The sequence below is a fragment of the Ambystoma mexicanum genome, chromosome 3p (genome assembly GCF_040938575.1).
Source record: "Ambystoma mexicanum isolate Mex_15411 chromosome 3p, UKY_AmexF1_1, whole genome shotgun sequence".
In the NCBI taxonomy this organism is placed as follows: domain Eukaryota; kingdom Metazoa; phylum Chordata; class Amphibia; order Caudata; family Ambystomatidae; genus Ambystoma; species Ambystoma mexicanum.
Window position 1 is genome coordinate 164,714,474 of NC_090925.1, and position 8,987 is coordinate 164,723,460.

Below are 8,987 nucleotides of genomic sequence, written 5' to 3' on the forward strand. Positions count from 1 at the left end.
TTGTCTGTTTCCAACTGCAAAGCTGCTAGTCAATCGCATGTGCGAGAATGTATGCCTCGTCTACTAGTTCATCTTGCATCTCTGTTCAGCATACCCATGACGTGATTGTGTCGGCTGTATCTCAGTGCCTCCTCACGCTCCGCACCTATCGTTCTATTGTGTAGTATGCATAGCCTGGTCTTAATGCCTTTCCTGGTTGGTTGCTACTCCAAGCCCGTGCCTGCATACCCTGCTAATTGTATTGTTCTGCTGTTGTCTAACAACAACTGAGCCGACTGCGTATCTGAGCTAGTAGTCGCTACTTCTGCAACTGCTTACCATAAAGTGAATATACCTTTTCAGTGCCCAAATTGCCTGCACTGTTCATATTTGTTACACATTGCCACCCAGCCTGTACATGCCTACTGAATGACCATGTCATTTGTTGATCTGTTCGCCTGTGCTTGCATTGAAACTGCTCTGCCGCCAGCCTTTGCTCGCATGTGAAATGATTGAGCTCCCGCTCAAAACTACAACATTGATCTACTTGTTAGCTCCATGATATATGCTACTCTGCCTCTGCCTGATATGTTCACTATGCATTGCCTAACTTGCTGCGCCTCACCTTTTGATCTATGCCTACACATGTTGTACTGCTCCGCATGAGACATGCCCACACGCTGTAAGTTAATTCTAGGGTGCATGCCTTACTCGGCCGTGCCTTTAATTTGACATCCACCCGATTTGCCAATACTTGTTGCTAACATTAGAGTACCTGTCCTGACAGAATTGTTGCACCGCTACCATTGACACATGCCTCATGCACTTTGCATTGTTCCCTGATTAATATGCTAATGTATGTGCAAGCCCTGGTACTTGCCCTGCCTGTGTACTCTAATTCGATGCACCCTTACTGCCTAGACTCCGAATTAAGTAGTCTAAACCTGACTGCATTTTAACATTTGAACCTGCATTGCTCGCATAGAGTACGCACTGCCTAGCCAAATAGTGCCTGCAACTCTTACAATTGCTCCACAAACCCGGTGCCCCTTTCCTCTCGAACTTCAGTAACATGTTACCACGCTTGTCTTCCCTAAGGCCACTGCCCGTATCATTACAAGTACCACTCTTTGTGTGGGCAATTACTTGGTCGCTACACTTACCACCATCCAACGTAGTTGCACCTGGCTCCTTGTACACCTCATCCATGGCCATCATCTACAGACCTGCGGATACCTACCCAAGCACTGCATCGCAAAACAACATCTACCTCAACAATCCGGCCCTATGGCTTGATCACTTTGCCAAAATACCCTCACCTAACCAACCATGCTCCATCTCTGTTAGAAACCTAAGATTAGGATCTAGACTTATGGGTAAGAAGGGTCACCCCATGTATCTGAGCCCACATCTGAAAACACAGATGCTCAGCCCGCCTCCACAAACGCCCATCTCATCCACGCTCAATCACCCTCAGACCAACACAGGTTCAACAAGTAACGCTGGTCTAATTAAAGCTGCCCTGATTAACGCAAGGTCCCTAGCCGCACACGCTCTGGACATCGCTGATCTTATCAAGACTCAGGAACTCGACCTCATCGCCATCTCTGAGACATGGCTGCACGCGGCATCTGGCCCGGCACTCTCTCTGGCCATCCCCACGGATTACTCCATCATCAGATGTGATCGCACCTCGAGAGGTGGAGGTATTGCATTTATCTTCAGAAACTCATTAGAACTTAGAACCATCCCAAGCACTAAGGCGGAATCCGCAGAGTTACTCTCTGTCAAACTCGGACTCTCAGCCAACCAAACGGTCACCGTCCACCTAATATACAGACCACATCCTTTGTGGATGACATTTCTACTTTAGTACTCAACAATGCTAAACCCAACTCTCAAACCATCATTCTTGGTGACCTTAATCTAGGACACCAAGACCCTAATGATCCTGCGGCCCTCGACCTTGCAAACACTTTAACAGATTTAGGTTTCTCACACCACATACAGGAACCCACCCACATTAAAGGGCGGTCCCTTGACTGGCTCAGTGACACAAACTGCAACATTAGCGTACTCTCCAATGCCCCCTGCATCTGGTCTGACCACCACGTCATCACTTTCAGTATCGAAGCAGCTTCACAACCCACGGCTCTGGTCGCCCCAGCCACCCTCACTAGAAATAAAAAGAACATCACGACTGGAAAGCTACTCCCCCTCATCCTTCCCACATTAAACAATTCTCCTGACACTTGTGCAGACCCTACTACCCTAGCCGACATGTACAACCAGTCAGTGCTTGCAGCCATCAACTCCATTGCCCCGCTTAAACTGAGGAAACCCAAACAACGAGCACACCTTAACTCGTGGTTCACTCCCCAGCTTAGAGTGTTACGTAAAGAGAAACGTACTGCAGAGTCACGCTGGAGAAGTCACCTCTCTGACGCCCACAAGGACGGTCTTCTGATAGCCACCCTTAACTATAAGGAAGCTGTACTCCAGGCAAAAAAAGATTCCTACAATAACCGCATTATGTCAGCCCAATCTAACACCAAGGAACTCTTTAATATTCTTAAGGAACTGGAGACTCCTGCAGCCCCCCCTGACTCTTGTACTAAAGACAGCACCTGGTGCACCAATATTCAGTCAGCACTTTTGGGTAAAATTGCCACCCTCCAATCCAAAATCAGAGTCAAACAGAAATCCCTACAGCTTGACCAACCACTGACCACACTTACACTCAATACACACCCAGCCAAGCTTTCTCATGAACCATTCACCTTCTCCCCGCTCACCACTCTCGAAGTAGAACGCATCATAAACAATTTAAAACCATCTAATTGCCAAGGTGACCCTTGCCCTGCACCTATTATGAAGGATGCATCTCATGAGTTAGCCCCGTTCATCACAGCATTCATAAATGCTTCTTTCAAAACGGGTATTGTCCCCGACAACCTAAAGGATGCATGGGTTATCCCACTCCTCAAAAAACCCTCCCTTGACCCTAATATCCCAACTAACTTCAGACCAATCACTACAGTCCCATTCTTACTTAAGATCCTGGACCGCGCAGCTTACCTGCAGATTCAGGATTACCTCGAACTAAACAATCTTCTGGGCTAAAAGACAATCAGGGTTCCGCCCTAAACATGGTACGGAATCTGCTCTGATTGACTTGAAAACTCAGATGGAGACACTAAAGGACAAGGGGAAGTTAGCTCTTCTCCTTCTCCTCGACCTCTCCGCGGCTTTTGATTTGGTCAACTACCAAATACTCTGCCTGCATCTCAAATCTGCAGCCCACTTCTCTGACTCTGCCAATGCCTGGATCCATTCATTCCTGAGCAACAGATCTATGAGGGTCTTCTCACCCATGGCCTCAGCGGACCCCTCCCCCATTCACTGTGGCGTTCCTCAAGGCTCGTGTGTATCCCCTACGTTGTACAACGTATTCACCAAGCCCCTCATCGATGTGCTTGACTATCTTAGTGTCTCCTAGACCAACTACGCAGACGACACCCAGATACTCATCCCCATCACGGGAGACTACACAGCTGACACCAAAGCCCTTAACAATGTTTACTTGGTCATCCAGGCCTGGATGGCACATCACGAACTTTGCCTTAACGATGATAAGACTGAACTCCTACTTCTAGGATCTAACCATCGGCTCAACAAATTAGATCAATCTTACAAGTCCTTCATCATTGACGGCAACGATATTAAAGTCTTCAAAGACACCAAGACCCTAGGCGTCTATCTCGACCCCACGCTCTCCCTGAACAGACAAACAAATGCAGTTAGGTCAGCCTCGGCCTATACTTGCAATCTCATCACTGCCTGTAGACCCTTCCTAAACTCTACCAACTGCATCACCCTCGCCAGAACACTTGTCAAGGCTAAAATCGACTACTGTAGTGCTCTCTACCTTGGGACTAATCAGTCTAACCTTAATAAATTACAAACTGTACAAAATAATGCCTTAAGGGCAGCCTTAAACATCCCGAGACGTTCACACATCTCCTCCATCAGATCGGACTTACGTTGGCTCCCAGTAAAACAAAGAATTGCCCTGAAAACCCTAGCCCTGACTCACAAATGCCTGAGCAACAACCCCCCCTTACCTGTTCGCTCGCTTCACACTCCACACATCCACTCAACCCATTCGAGCAGCCCAAACTCACAGCCTCACCGTGCCGAGATGCAAACTCCAAAAAGCAGGTGGGGTGAGCTTCCCTGTCCTAGCCTCCAAACTTTGGAACACCCTGCCCACGCCCATTAGAACTGAACCATCGTTCCACTCCTTCAAGAACAATGCCAAAACATGGCTGTTCTCCCAAGATCTATGAGACCCTTACTCAGTCCAGCCCCTCTGTGTGATACAGGACATGTATATACTTCTCTCTCTGCTATGTACTGTATTATACTCTCTTAATGGTACCCCTCGGTATATGTATATATGCTGTATATTTTGTAATGTACTGTGTAACTACTGTTCATTGTAACATGTTTAAGAGTATGCGCCCGGTTGCCCCTGGGCCTGGTTTCTGCGCTTTATAAATAAATAAATACCCATGAATGGTTCCATGTAATAATGTCCCCACAAAAATATCGCCATGCAAAAATATCGACGAAAAATGGCAGTTTTTGGTGGGGACATTATTGCATGGAACACCCCCGCAACCCCCAAACCCTTTTTTTTTCATTTTATTTTTTTTTGGCTGCCCCTACCCCCATATATATGGTCACCCATATAATATCGCCACAACCTTTTCCAGGCGATATTATGTACGGCGACCATATATATGGGGATAATATTAGCTGATACCCCATGAATGTGTTGCCCCCCGCAGCTTTGCTGGGTAGTGTCATGTGTGCTGGTGCACTCTAATGATAACGGGGTGGTGTCAGCGATGGCTATGCAGAGTTTCAGCATGATGGGAGGGTGGTGCGTGTATGCCATGAAACGTAGAGAGGGTTGCTGTAGGGTTCAGGATGGCCCCGGCCCTCATCGATCTCACTGGCTCCCATTGCACACACAAATCACCTTCAAGTCTTGCTGCATTATTTATAAGGCAGTCACCCTCAACTCACCCAGCTACCTTAGCTAAACTCAGCATCTCGGATGGACAGCGCACCACCAGAAGCCAGGACAACTGCTGACTTGAAACCCGCCGCTTGCCCTCTTTTGTGTGGTAACCTATTTTATTTCCACATTTTCTCATAGGAAAAGGGTAGGGTTTGATAAAAATGTGTAATATGGGGCCCCTTTGAACATTATTTTCAGAACCTTTGTTGGTTCCCACCACACCCCTACAATTCAGAAAAGAACTCAAGAACCACCTCTTCCAGGAGTCTCTCCTCCTCAATACCTAGGCCATCATGTCCCTCCTCATGCCGCCTGACTCACTAGACGCCATCCGCCCCCTCCTCCCAGTCACCGTGTACAGCTGTACCCCTCGTCTGTGGCCCTCTGTACCCTACCCCCCACTGTATATGTGTTCTGTTGTTACCTCTGTAAAGCGCTCTGTTATATATCTGTTCTGTTGTACACATCTGTAAAGCGTTCTGTGGCTTCTCAAAGATAGCTCCACACTCAATAAATGGTTTATGGTCTATGCATCGAATTCTTTACATCGAGGGACATTTCCATTAAATATTTTGCAACGAAACAATTTGCATCAAATGCTTTTTTTTTAACGGGGGGTCACCCCCAAACCCATGTTTTTTACCCTTTAAAACCCACTGAAAATTCTTTTACCCTTTACCGCTCAAAAACATGCATTTGATGCATATTTTATCGATGCAAATGCATTCGATGGATAGACTTTCGATGGATATACTAAGTACCTCAATAAATACCATATTGACATAGGATGTGGCATGTGGATCATAGCTAATGTATGTACATAAGGGTGACAAAGAGTATCTGTGGGCTAAAGTCGGGTGGTGATCACATCAATGTGCCTCACTTTTGTATTTATTAGGATAGAGAGGAGAGCTCCGGCAAGTACCTCTGTACATACAGATGTAAGGCTGACTGCCCAACCCCAAGACGGGCTGCATTTAGGACAGTGCAGTAGTAAATGGAATCTGGTGACTGATGAACTTATCGTGGGCGGTAGGGAGGGGATGGGACAGCAAGAAGGTGCGCACTCGCAATGATTACATGCAAGCCTACTTTACTGGAGACATGAAGAGCTGCACGATGGGTGATTAGAATATTTGCATCTATGTGCAGTGGCTCGGGCAGGATGCAGTTTCCCAGGGGGATAGGGGATACCTGCAGACAGCTTGGATGAAGGTTCCCATGGAGGTGCAGTGTGTAGGGGTGGGTGGGGATATGCGCACAATTGTTCAAGGCGATGGCGCTGCAGATAGCCAGGAGCTAGGGATGTGGATTGTAATGGTGTATGGAAATTGATCGCAAGGCCGGTGTGGAAAGTGAGTGGTGATGTTGACATTGAGGGGGGTGTGGAAATGGGTGGTGGTGTAAATGACTTAGATGTGATTCCTGAGGTCATAGTGCACCTTTGTGAATGATTTGCTGAGTTGCGGTAAGGATGGTAATGGAAGAGATCTGTGGTTGGGAATGTGACTTGTCCTAGTGGGAGGTTGGGTACATTTTGGCCTACTGCACCCTCTTCCTGGCTTGGGGTGATGGAGTGATGTGCTTGTATCTGTCTGATGCCTGGTCGGTGCTGTCAGGGCAAGAGCCTGCTACTTGTCTTGGATGTTGCCAGACGGCTGCCAGATTCTGTGAGTTCCTGATCATTGATTTGCTGAGGTGCGGTTAGGATGTTACGGGAAGAGATATGTGGTTGGGAATGTGACTTCTTCTAGCAAGAGTTTGGGTACCTTTAAGCACCCTGCATCCTCTTCCAGGCTGTGGGCAGGGACGTCATATGGGGATTGCCAAGGGTAGCAGTTGCTACCCCTGTCTCCCACTCTGCTACCCCTAGACCTGCCCTTGCTACCCCATGACCACTGGACAAAGAGGCAGTGCCAAGAGCAGACATCTGTGTTGCACTTGGAAAATGTAGCTTTAAATGCAGCTAAATGTGCCAAAGCTTTTTTCACCTGGTATCTAGATCTCGTTAGCTGGAGAAATAACAAGGATGGAGGAAAAACCATGAAGCCGCCATCACTAACACGTTGACCGTCCATTAGTCAGGAATGTCTGAATGGTTGGGTTCAGTTGGGGCTGTCTGTGCAGGCCATACCCAGTACTGTAGCAACAGGAAGGGTAGAGCAGCCTGTAGTACTCAGTGACAGCACAACATGAACACAAATCTCATCAGTGTTTCCCGTTGTCTGCTTTGCCCATCCAGTGAGCCGCTGGGCCTGTGCTGAGAGGGGTGTGCGCCCCAGTGGCTTCTGCCACCAATCCTGCATGGCCACTGTGTGACCTGACCCAGATCTGCCAGACCTGCATCACAGGCACACTGTAGATAGATGCAAGGTGAGGTAATGAATGTACATGAAGTTGCCCTCCGCCTTTGAAGTAAACCAATGGTTGCTTCCTCAAGAAAAATATATATATATATTTGTAAGGATAGCTCAAGGGCAACATACTTGCTTCATACTTGCTTTGGGACAAGACGATGCCGTGCAACATGGGTTTGGTTCCTGTTCCAGTGCTTAAAAGCTGGAAGAGACTGGCATTAAGCAACATATAAATGACCAAGAAAATAATAAAATGGGCCTTTTCTGGGGGTGATGTTAAAGAGCTGCTGCTGCTGTTTACATTTTAACATTTTTAAAACCTGCAATTGCTGGGGCCTGCAACACATCCTTCCCCTCTATCACCCATCTAACAAAAAAACAGTGGACTACTTAACAAATAAGCAAAACAGAAAGGTGATGGCTGGAAGCAGATACATTGTTAGGGGGTCTCCAGACCTAGCAACACCCCTGGCTGGAAGGTTTGAAATCATTCATAACCACTGGCACAGGGACCGTTGTTAGCATCCTGGTCTGCTCGCGGGTGCCGCTCTGGACGTCTGGTCTTAAGGTCGATGGTGTTGGAGAATGCTGGAGACTTAAGTTGTTGGAGTGTAGCACTGTGTAATCACAAAGGTGTTGGAGCAAGGCATTGGAGTTGTAAGATGCTGGAGGGTGGGAGCAGGTGCCAGACATGTAAGACTGTTGCCGGAGGGCCCTTAGCGACTCGCAATGGATGGTGGTGTGCCCCTGGTGAGTATGGCTAGGGGATATTCAGGCCCTGGCTGACTGTTATAACCAGGTTTGTGATAATGAACACAACAGATACAGAAGGAATGTCTAAGGTTCACTTAAAGGATACGGACTGGTAGTTGCAAAGGATACACTTGATGTCTTCTCCCATCTACTGTTGTCAGAGGTAGAATGTAGTGTCTCAAGAGAAACCTTCTAACTAATGTCACTCTCTGACTAATAAAACCCACAGTCAAAGAGAGCTATTAGTGAGAAGGGCAGGAGTGGACCAAGATTCACCAGGCTGTCGATAGAGAGTGGACTAATTAGAAGGCTATTGTTACAAAAGGACAGTAAAAACCTATGTTAAATACACTAACCTGGATGTACAGCCACAGGTAAGTCCCAACAATGTCCGATGAATCCAAGGAGAAAACAACGACAAGGAAAGGGTTGTGAGGAATCTAACCCGGACGGAACGAGGGCCGCACTAGAGTCGGGTTGGTGCACACAGGTAAGTGTCCAAGGTTCTGTGCACTTTGTAGTAGGAGGAAAAGAAAATCTTGATCCAGGAAGACAAACCCTTTACAATAGTTGAAGGTCCAGTTGAGTCCTGATCAGGAGTGAGTACAGAGACTGCCAGACTAAACTCTCCTGCAAGTAGGATGGGATTTAGCAGAGGAAGTATATCCAGAATGGAAATAAATGTCTACGGAAAATGACAAAGAGTAATGAGGTTAATAGTATTGCCGAATTGGATGTATATGGAGTGGAACTCTGCCGGGTGTTGATTGCAGTTTGTGGAAATTGCTATGTCACATAGGAACGTTGCA